The following is an 11,403-nucleotide window of genomic DNA, read 5'->3' on the forward strand; positions in this document are numbered from 1 at the left end:
ATATTGATTGAATGATTGAGAAAATTTAAATTGTGTAGTTGTGTTTGATTACAAACTATATATATGTATACATGCGTTTTGTTTTAAACTGCTGCACAAATTAAAGCAGAGAAGATTATGGTTTATGGATTAGGTAATATTGATTTTAAAATTTTAATTAACTGTTTTGTTATAAATACATTGTATTGTAGATGCCCATTATACCCCTGACATCCTTATCCTATATAATACTAGTCTTATATGCACGCGATGCGTGCGAATATAAAAAAGTAAATTTGATCTCCTTAAGCAAGCATAGTGTAAGATCAAGATCAAATCATCAATATTAACAAATAACACAAAAATTTGTTATTGATTGGGTTTGCTGAAGGTTTTGGGTTAATCGTTTTTTTTAAATGATTTTCCTGATTTGTTGAATTAAGTTTTTAAAATGAATTAATATCCAGCATTTTTTAAATCAGTATATAATCAGATTTTGAATTGAATTTAGTTGTGCAAGTGTAGAGGGTATATTAGTATTTTTTATTGGGGACACCAAAAGCGTGATTACGCAAATAACCCTCCCCTCTTCCCTTATGTAATAGAGATATGCATATGTACCTTTTATCGATTGAAATAAGATCATAACCGCCAGTTTCTCTTTTAGTTCCTCTCTATTTTCATAACACGTTATCAACACCATTGCTAATCGTTGAGGGAAATCTAAGGAAACCGCGATTAAACAAACGAGAAAATAACAAAGACAATCGCCACTATCGATGTAAGTAAATATTAATTGATTTACGTGGTTGTATATCTGATTGTAATTTTTGTTAGTAAAATACTTTTATTTTCATCATATATATATATACATATATTTATATATATACATATATATATATATATATATATATATATGGTCCTCCTCCAATGAGAAAATCATTAAAATGAGAAGAGTGAGAAACGATCTTAACCGTCCAAAGTAACTAAATCCAATGACCCGCGATTTACTGACCAAATGAAATAATTAAGGGTAAATTAGTAATTCTGGACGTGTTGAATGACCTCCCCTCACATCATCGAATTTTCAAAATTCTTTCTCTCTCATCCTCCAATTTTCTCTCTCCTCTCGTACATCCTCTGCTATGAAAATGAGAAGAATGAGAAACGATCTTAACCGTCCAAAGTAACTAAATCCAATGGCCCGCGATTTACTGACCAAATGAAACAATTAAGGGTAAATTAGTAATTCTGGACGTGTTAAATGACCTCCCCTCACATCATCGAATTTTCAGAATTCTTTCTCTCTCATCCTCCAATTTTCTCTCTCCTCTCGTACATCCTCTGCTATGGGTATTCATCTTCTTCAACTTCTTTGATTCTCCTTCCATATCCCTTGAGCTTCTTTGTGGATCTTCCAATTCTCCAGGTACGTTTTTGATTTTTTCTTCTTCTAATTTTTCTCTCTTCATTCAATGAGCCCGTAGTTGTTCTTCGATTTTTCTGATTATTTTGTTGTTGTTCTTCAATTTTTCTGTTCGTGGAATTTGATTTGTGATCAATTAGGTTCTCGATTAATGTTTTATTTCTCTTACTCGTGTTTCTTATCTTACTCTGTTGATGTTTTCGACTGATTTTGCTCAAATTTGGGGTTTCTTTTGATTTTGTGGGATTAGGTTCTTTGTTGGAATTCAGGTGATTTCTGATTGAGTAGTTATGTGAATTGAGTTCATGTTATTCAATCTTTTGAATTAGGGGTTTTCTTTTGATGTTCTCGAATCAACTAGGTGTTTTGCTCGAATTGAGTTGATTTGGGGGAATTATTTTTCTCGGTTATAACCGTGATTTATTGTTTGATGTCATTGACATTGACTATGATGCAGAAGTACACTGAGATTGATGTGAATACACTGTTGTTTTTGACATGATTGGTATGAAATGAGCAAAGTATATTAGTGTCTGTTGTTTCTCTTAAAGGGATGACCACGAGTTTGCTGGTGGGTTCTCTAGATTCTAGGTCAAGCTCGTTAGACTCTAGGACCGTAAACTTTGTTGAATATGAATGACTTTTGAGAATCGTTTGGTTAAGTATAGGATTTGTAACAGTCATTTCTCTAGAAATGTTTGCTTTTGATTCTCCCACGAATGGAATGGCCTTACTCGACAATATACTCTATTATTACCTGTGAAAATGAGGAAAAAACAACGAGTTAAAAAATGTAGGATAAAACAACATGATTAGCTCCAACATCACTAACTTTCACGAGGCTAAAACAACAGCAAGAAAACAAACCTTTTAAATCCTGAAGCTCGTTAAATAATTTGCGATTTTCATATAGAACTTCATGATAGCTCTGAGCTGCTTTCGCTAACTTTTTGAGCTTTGTACCTGTGATAGTTTAAAACTATTGAGTTTGATGATGGAATAAACCAATACTGTCCATAAAGTACAGAACAATATGGGCATATGGCACTTCTTACCTACATGGTTCAATTCCTCCAGGTAGGTCCTCTGTGTTAACGAGATTTCTTGCTTGATGGTATCTGAAGAGTGTTTAAGCCTATGTTACTCAGACACGGGTGTCGGTGTCGTGTCCGACAAGGTGTCGGAGTATCTGACACTCCGATCCAAATATTTGCAGACACTCCGACACGGTCAAAGGAGTGTCTTGACCTTTTTTTTAGACACGGTTCGCTTGCAAGTGTCGGAAAAAAAATCGACACTTTTAATAAAAACTACAAAAATAGTGTTAAATAATATAATTATATAAAAAAAAATGAAAATAAAAATATTAATTAAGTTTAAGTTAAAATTCTAAAGCAGGATAAAATCTATCCTAAAGAGTTTAAAAGTACAAAGAATTGAAAAAGTAAGAAACAAATGAAAAAAAAAGAAAATGCTAACTTTTTGTAAAGTTATCAGTGAGCACGTGGGTTTGTTCCCCACTTCCCATCTTTTCCTTTCTTTTATTTATTACGAAGTATACGGGTAGGCCTAGGGTATTTTGAAAAAGGGTAAAAAAAAAGAATAAGTTTGGAAAGTCCAGTCCACCACTCAGTCACTCACCATCACCAACAACGCATAACTCAGCATAAGGCAGAAAAATGACCGGAAGGAAACGAAGACAACCATGGAAGACTCTCAAACAGTCAATTATCGGTGAAAATCAGAATCAAAGAGTGCAATCTAGGCGTTTTTTCTTCAACAACAAAAGCCCCAACATAATTGTTCTTCTCTCGCTTCTCCCCACCTTCAATTTCTAGATCTAGGGTTTCGAATTTTTCTTTCTACTCCCGATTTCGACACTTCAAATTGGACTCTTTTCCGACACTGGTGTCGACACCTCCCCAGGCACGTGTCGAGTGTCGTGTCGCGGATCGGGTCGTGTCGACACCGACACCCACCGTCAAATGGAGTGTCGGAGTAACATAGGTTTAAGCTCTTGAGTGTTGCAGTATATCAGTTTGTAGAACGGTCGAAATTTGATATTTCTTGCCGAAAGGATAACTCTAAATTCTAAACAGTTAAATACATACCTCCAAACAAGACCACTGAATCTTCACAAAGGCTTCATAGATATGCTCTTTCTTGGTCCATCTCTGATCTTTTGTCTGACAATTCATCTCCAATTCTTTAATCTTAACCTTTGAATCTTCCAAAAGCTGCTCTTGTTTCCTTAACCTTTTCTCCAAGTCAGATTTTACCGATTTGGCCTCACTTTCCAGCTGCAAACTATGTAGTTCATTCGTCTTTTTTGCCATTTCCAGCTCCTGTTTCAGTGTTGAAACCTCAACAAGGTCTTCTGTCTTAACCTTTGATTCTTCTAGAAGATTCTCTTGCTCCATTAACCTCTTTTTGTTGGATATCTTGTTTTTGTACCTGGTTGTGCCAGTTAGTGAAATGATGCTGCAGTTGACAAATAGGTAAATTCTAGCAGTAGATGCAGTTGGTTACTTTGTCCTGCCACTGGTGGTGCTATGAAGCCTACAAGTGACGGCAGGTGGGCTCACATTGTGTGTGATGTTTTAGTCCCAGAGGTTTTATTTGAGGATCCGGAAGGCCGGGATGAGATCGATTGCTCGAAGATCCCTAAGAGGAAGTGGAGGGATAGGTGTTAGTTGTGTAAAGGAATCAATGGGTGTGCTGTTCAGTGTTCTGAGTTTAAGTGTCCTTTGGCATTTCATGAGACAGTTGTGGTTTAAAGAAGGGAAATTGATTGTTACTGGGTTCTGCAAAAAACACATTGAACTCTGGAAAAAGGTTAAATTTTAACACTTTTAATCTTATGATGTCCTAATAAGATGTGAAAATGGTTGATACTGATGTTCTTTAGCTTCGGTTGATTTTCATTCTTACAGCAAAAACAAACAGAGAAGTTCAAGATTGCCGCCAGGGATGAGGACCTGAAGTTCTGAAATTTTGGAATTGGTTGAAAGTTGCTGCATTCTGAGTTTAGCAAACACAACAGCATTTTTTTTTGTTTTGGATTATGGGTATTAGGGATCTGAAAAGGGCATGTCGACAGAAGAATTGGCATAGAACTTGGCTACAAGTGAAGGTGAAATCTTGGTTACCTATATTCTTGCTGTAATTGTGTTGGTACCAACATGTAAGTTATGCCTATTAGCTCAATTGGTAGAGCTTTGTGCGTTTGCACAATGATGTAGGTTCGAATCCTACATAGGCAACTCTTTGTATTTTTGTTCATGATATTAGTTCTCCTACTTGATTATTCTTTACTTTTGAATCAATTCTATTTACTTTACAAGTTCTTTATTTACTTTTGAATTGAACAAAAGGAAAACTATTAGCAATTTTTTTAAAGTTAAGCAATCAAAATTTCAAAAATATTTGCTCATTTGTGTAAAATATCAAAATGAGCAAAAAATTTGTAAGTTAAGCAATTAGAATTTCTAAAATATTTGCTCATTTAGACACAATGAGCAAAAGTTTTTAATATAACAAACCCGAACTTTAAAGTTTTTAAAATGAGCAAAAATATTTCCTCATTTGGGTAAACTATAAAACATGAGCAAAAATAATTGCTCATTTGTGGAAACTATAAAAAATAAGCAAATTTATTTACTCATTTAGACACGATGAGCGAAAGTTTTTAATATTAACAAATCCGAACTTTAAAACTTTAAAAATGAGCAAAAGTATTTTCTCATTTGTGTAAACTATAAAAAATGAGCAAAAGTATTTGCTCATTTAGAAACGATGAGCAAAAGTTTTGATTATTAACAAATCCGAACTTTAATATTTTAAATGATCAAAAGTATTTGCTCATTTGTGTAAACTATAAAAAATGGGCAAATTTATTTGCTCATTTAGACACGATGAGCAAAAGTTTTGAATATTAATAAATCCGAACTTTAAAATTTAAAAAATGAGCAAAAGTATTTGCTCATTTGTGTGAACTATAAAAAATGAGCAAATTTATTTGCTCATTTAGAAACGATGAGCAAAAGTTTTGAATATTAACAAATCCGAACTTTAAAATTTTAAAAATGACCAAAAGTATTTCCTCATTTGTGTAAACTATAAAAAATGAGCAAATTTATTTGCTCATTTAGACACGATGAGCAAAAGTTTTCAATATTAACAAATCCGAACTTTAAATTTTTAAAAATGAGCAAAAGTATTTGCTCATTTGTGTAAACTATAAAAAATGGGCAAATTTATTTGCTCATTTAGACACGATGTGCAAAAGTTTTCAAAATTAACAAATCCGAACTTTAAATTTTTAAAAATGAGCAAAAGTATTTGCTCATATTTGTAAACTATAAAAAATGAACAAATTTATTGGCTCATTTAGACACGATGAGAAATTTTTTTCAAAATTAACAAATCCGAACTTTAAATTTTTAAAAATGAGCAAACGTATTTGCTCATTTGTGTAAACTATAAAAAATGAACAAATATATTTGCTCATTTAGACACGATGAGCAAAAGTTTTCAATATTACCAAATCCGAACTTTAAAATTTTAAAAATGAGCAAAATTATTTGCTCATTTGTGTAAACTATAAAAAATGAGCAAATTTATTTGCTCATTTAGAAACGATGAGCAAAAGTTTTCAATATTAACAAATCCGAACTTTAAATTTTTAAAAATGAGCAAAAGTATTTTCTCATTTGTGTAAACTATTAAAAATGAGCAAAAGTATTTGCTCATTTAGAAACGATAAGCAAAAGTTTTGAATATTAACAAATCCGAACTTTAATATTTTAAATAAGCAAAAGTATTTGCTCATTTGTGTAAACTATAAAAAATGAGCAAATTTATTTGCTCATTTAGACACGATGAGCAAAAATTTTGAATATTAACAAATCCGAACTTTAAAATTTAAAAAATGAGCAAAAGTATTTGGTCATTTGTGTGAACTATAAAAAATGAGCAAATTTATTTGCTCATTTAGAAACGATGAGCAAAAGTTTTGAATATTAACAAATCCGAACTTTAAAATTTTAAAAATGAGCAAAGGTATTTCCTCATTTGTGTAAACTATAAAAAATGAGCAAATTTATTTGCTCATTTAGACACGATGAGCAAAAGTTTTCAATATTAACAAATCCGAACTTTAAATTTTAAAAAATGAGAAAAAGTAAATGCTCATTTGTTTAAACTATAAAAATGAGCAAATTTATTTGCTCATTTAGACACGATGAGCAAAAGTTTTCAAAATTAACAAATCCGAACTTTAAATTTTTAAAAATGAGAAAAAGTATATGCTCATTTGTGTAAACTATAAAAAATGAAAAATTTTATTTGCTCATTTAGACACGATGAGCAAAAGTTTTGAATATTAACAAATCCGAACTTTAAAATTTAAAAAATGAGCAAAAGTATTTGCTCATTTGTGTGAACTATAAAAAATGAGCAAATTTATTTGCTCATTTAGAAACGATGAGCAAAAGTTTTGAATATTAACAAATCCGAACTTTAAAATTTAAAAAATGAGCAAAAGTATTTCCTCATTTGTGTAAACTATAAAAAATGAGCAAATTTATTTTCTCATTTACACACGATGAGCAAAAGTTTTCAATATTAACAAATCCGAACTTTAAATTTTCAAAAATGAGCAAAAGTATTTTCTCATTTGTGTAAACTATAAAAAATGAGCAAATTTATTTGCTCATTTAGACACGATGAGCAAAAGTTTTCAAAATTAACAAATTCGAACTTTAAATTTTTTAAAATGAGCAAAATTATTTGCTCATTTGTGTAAACTATAAAAAATGAACAAATTTATTTGCTTATTTAGTCACGATAAGCAAAAGTTTTCAAAACTAACAAATTCGAACTTTAAATTTTTAAAAATGAGCAAAAGTATTTTCTCATTTGTGTAAACTATAAAAAATGAACAAATTTATTTGCTCATTTAGACACGATGAGCAAAAGTTTTCAAAATTAACAAATCCGAACTTTAAATTTTTAAAAATGAGCAAAATTATTTGCTCATTTGTGTAAACTATAAAAAATGAGCAAATTTATTTGCTCATTTAGAAACGATGAGCAAAAGTTTTCAATATTACCAAATCCGAACTTTAAAATTTTAAAAATGAGCAAAATTATTTGCTCATTTGTGTAAACTATAAAAAATGAGCAAATTTATTTGCTCATTTAGAAACGATGAGCAAAAGTTTTGAATATTAACAAATCCGAACTTTAATAAAAAATGAGCAAAAGTAATTGCTCATTTGTGTAAACTATAAAAAATGAGCAAATTTATTTGCTCATTTAGAAACGATGAGCAAAAGTTTTCAATATTAACAAATCCGAACTTTAAATTTTTAAAAATGAGCAAAAGTATTTTAGGAAAGGTTTCATCTATCAATTAATTTTCCAAAAACAGAACTACAACAGTTCCTTGAACCTTTAATTAGTACTCGTGTTCAACCTAAATAAAAGGGAGGGTGATGCGTTACCTGAATTCCAAATTTGCAAGTTGAACGGATTCTCCTATCTTATCCTTGTTTCAGTGAACTATAATTCCAATATGACCTCCACCAGGTCTAAAATTCACTGAAATTAACAGGAAATCAGCCAGCACTTGCTGAAGCCTTAAGCTTTCCCCATACAAGGTCTCGTTCATGTAATCTTTTGCATACTCATTCTCTATCTGAATTCCCTTTTCGTTGCTTTGAGTGGTTCAACAAATTCGGAAAATTCATCTTTTACAGCCTCTTCTGCCAGATTTTGGCTGTAAATTTCAAGTCCAACCTTTTCTTCAGCTAATATCACATTCTCTTGCTTCAGATCCTCTATTTTTGAAGCCTAAAAGGCAAATCTTCATTATTTCATTGTCCAAATCAGGTCTGTTTACGTTAGGTTATTTATCCTTTGATGAGGAATAATTGTGATTTATATATCTTGCCTTCTCAATTGAGCACTAGGTTTGAGTTTAAACTTTCAAACTATTCTCTACAGATATATGTTGAGCAACAAATGAAGAATTTGGTGAGAATCTGTTTTTTGTTTCCAATTTCATCACCTTCTAATTTTGTTCTCTTTCATCATGTTAATTTAGAGCTTGTTTCAATTTAGTAAATGATAATATTAACCTAGGAAATTATACTTTGCAACTAAAGAAAGAGTAAAAGAAAACTATTAAAAGTAAGACTAAAGACCCAGCTCAAAATGATGAGAACAAAAAGTAAAGATTGACCTACGTGGGATTCGAACCCACATCTTTTGTGCATTTGCACAATGCTCTACCTATTGAGCTAGTAGGCTATTGCTTTTAAATAGAATCAAATGAGCAAAATAAAGATAAGACTTAGCAACAAGATATTGATGGTACTTAGTACTTACTATCTGGTCGGCAAGCATTAGTACTGTTTTCAGCGACAACTCCCTACTGCAGTAGTTAAATAGGTCTTCCAGACTTGGTTCACCTTCAACTCCAAACCATTTCAGATGGGGCACTCCAGCTTTAACAAGAAGAAAACACGTTTAAAAGAGTTCTTATAGCCGGTTAACTTACAGGCCATGCATGCAAAATAATTTACTCCGTATTTTGTATCAGTATGCACAAGTTTAGTAATCCGTCACAACAACTGCACCTTCCAATAAGGGGTTACCTTCGTACACCAAGGAGTATCTGGATAAACATATTATTTAGTCCTAAACCGACAGTGTAGGCAACAAGGCAGAAGGTAAACTATAGGTGGTGACACTTATAAGTTATAACAACAGCTTGAGAATGTAGAAAAGCCAGGATTCATAGGATGAAAGTTGTTTTAGGAATGCAGATTGCAGAAACATTAGGTTTTTAGGGAGTCATAGGCATGAAACATATGATAATGTATTAGATTCATAATATTCACCGTAAGCTTGAATGGAGAACATCAAACATAACCTGTTCCAGCATGTTGAGCTTGAATAGCAGACTGATGTAAGCTTGAATGGAGAACATCAAATATAACCTGTTCCAGCATGTTCCAGAATGTTTCAGAAGGTATGTAGCTTTGGTTTTTGGCTACCTAGGGAATTTAATTACAGCTAATTTCCTATTTCCCAAAAGAGAACACATTCATATCAGAACTTTTCATATAAACTGAATTTATACAAATGAGCAAACTGAATTTACTCATTTATACAAATGAGCAAACTGAATTTACTCATTTATGCAAATGAGCAAACTGGATTTACTCATTTATGCAAATGAGCAAACTGAATTTACTCATTTGTCAAATGAGCAAAATTACATTCCATTAGGTTCACATCAACTTAGAAGACATCACACCTAGAATGGAGCATAGACATAGGGTCACATTTCTGGATAAAAACTTACCTGGATCTGCATTGCCTCAAACACCATGCCATTATATTGTCAATTTGTCATGCAGTGTACATAACTTTTCACATTAGTCCTTATAATTTAAAAGAGTAGGTCACCTAATCACATACCAAACCGAAACAAAGTCAGCCCCGTCAGTGATACGGAGGGCAGCAGTAACTTCTGATGAGAAGTCCACGTGTCCAGGAGAATCGATGAGGTTGATAAGATAGTCATTGCCGGCACGCTCTCCCTTGAATGCAGCCAAAGCTTCATCTGTCATCTCATAGTACAGAGAAATTCCAGTGGACTTGATAGTGATACCACGTTAAGCTTCATCTGCACGGATATCAGTCATCCGAACATCACCGGCAGTTTCCTGGGCTATGATCCAGGCAACAGCCACCAAAGAATCAGTCAGGGTGGATTTTCCTGCGAGATAAAATACAACAAGAGTTAGGAGAACAGTCAGCAGAAAACAACAGAAACAACAACATTACCCAACAAATTAACAGTTTAAAAAACCATCCAAAAAATGGGTTAACCAATCTTAACCAATCTCAAAAATGGGTTAAGATTGAAAAGGGAAGCGGAGGTGGTGCTGTGAGAGAGAGGAAGTATGTTCCTGCGATTAATACCGCCATATGGCAATTCGCACTAGATCCAAGATAGTAAACTAAGGCTAGCTTAATTAAGTGGCTGTCAGTCAGGGACTTATGATCTCAATATGCACTACCTAAACTAACTGGCTAAACCGGTCATCAAGGCAGCTGAATTCATATGAATACTCTTACATGTGGATGTTTGCAAGGCCAGAACCATCCACATCAACAGACATCACATCTAGCAGCTCTAGCAATCCTAAGACTCTCTCCTACACATAGAGTTGGATATCTTGACTGACTACACGCCCCAAACTAAGTCCTGCTATTCTTTCTACACCTGTTGACATTAATGGCTAAACAACACTGTAATTATCAACACAAGTCAAAGGAAAGAACTATAACCAACCTACTCAATTGCAGCAAATTTTGACAGGAACTACACATATTGAAGCACAAAATACTTTTAAGATAATCAGCCAATCATAGTAGTTGATTGAGAAATGAGCAAAATTGAATCGAAATAATAAACACTTAAATTTGCTCATTTGCACAAAACAAAAATCAGTTCGACCAAAATCAATCACAAAACCTACTTAATTGCACCAAAATTTGACGGGAAATTCATTACAATTTGACCTAAGTTCACTCAATCACAAAACCTATTTAATTGCACCAAAATTTGACAGAAAATTCAATACAATTCGACCTAAGTTAACTTATTATCTACAATTTGAAGAAACAATTAGAGAGAGAAAGAAAAACTAAACGAACAACAATAAATCATGAAATGAACATTAAATCTCAACAAATTTGCAATAAAACTGAAAATATAACCCTATAATTTACATAAATCAGCAAAGAATCACTCACCACTTGCAACAGAGGAGACAACTCATAGATGATGGTATCGTAGAGATGATGACAGCGAGGTGGTTGCAGATGATGGAGGTGAGGAGAGAGAATCGCGAAGGAGAGCGACAATGGAGGAGAGAGAACACGGAGCTCTTGCCGCTGACAGGGAAGCACGAGGAGAG

At 32.7% G+C, this 11,403-nt stretch overlaps 1 long non-coding RNA gene across 3 annotated transcripts; it reads right to left on the reverse strand.

Annotated features, from left to right (window-relative positions):
* Positions 1 to 1,981: 1,981 nt before the first annotated feature.
* Positions 1,982 to 11,400, reverse strand: LOC130466320 (uncharacterized). Of its 3 annotated transcripts, XR_008926428.1 has the most exons (8): positions 11,240 to 11,400; positions 9,313 to 10,196; positions 8,798 to 8,916; positions 7,912 to 8,260; positions 3,517 to 3,859; positions 2,461 to 2,523; positions 2,273 to 2,368; positions 1,982 to 2,162 (listed from the first exon to the last, which is right to left on the reverse strand). It is a non-coding gene; the product is annotated as an uncharacterized lncRNA (long non-coding RNA). The 3 variants fall into 3 exon arrangements; XR_008926426.1 differs by having other exon boundaries at positions 8,798 to 10,196; XR_008926429.1 differs by lacking the exon at positions 7,912 to 8,260 and having other exon boundaries at positions 8,798 to 10,196.
* Between the last annotated feature and the right edge of the window lie 3 nt (positions 11,401 to 11,403).

The sequence above is a fragment of the Spinacia oleracea genome, chromosome 1, assembly GCF_020520425.1.
Source record: "Spinacia oleracea cultivar Varoflay chromosome 1, BTI_SOV_V1, whole genome shotgun sequence".
NCBI classification, from domain to species: domain Eukaryota; kingdom Viridiplantae; phylum Streptophyta; class Magnoliopsida; order Caryophyllales; family Amaranthaceae; genus Spinacia; species Spinacia oleracea.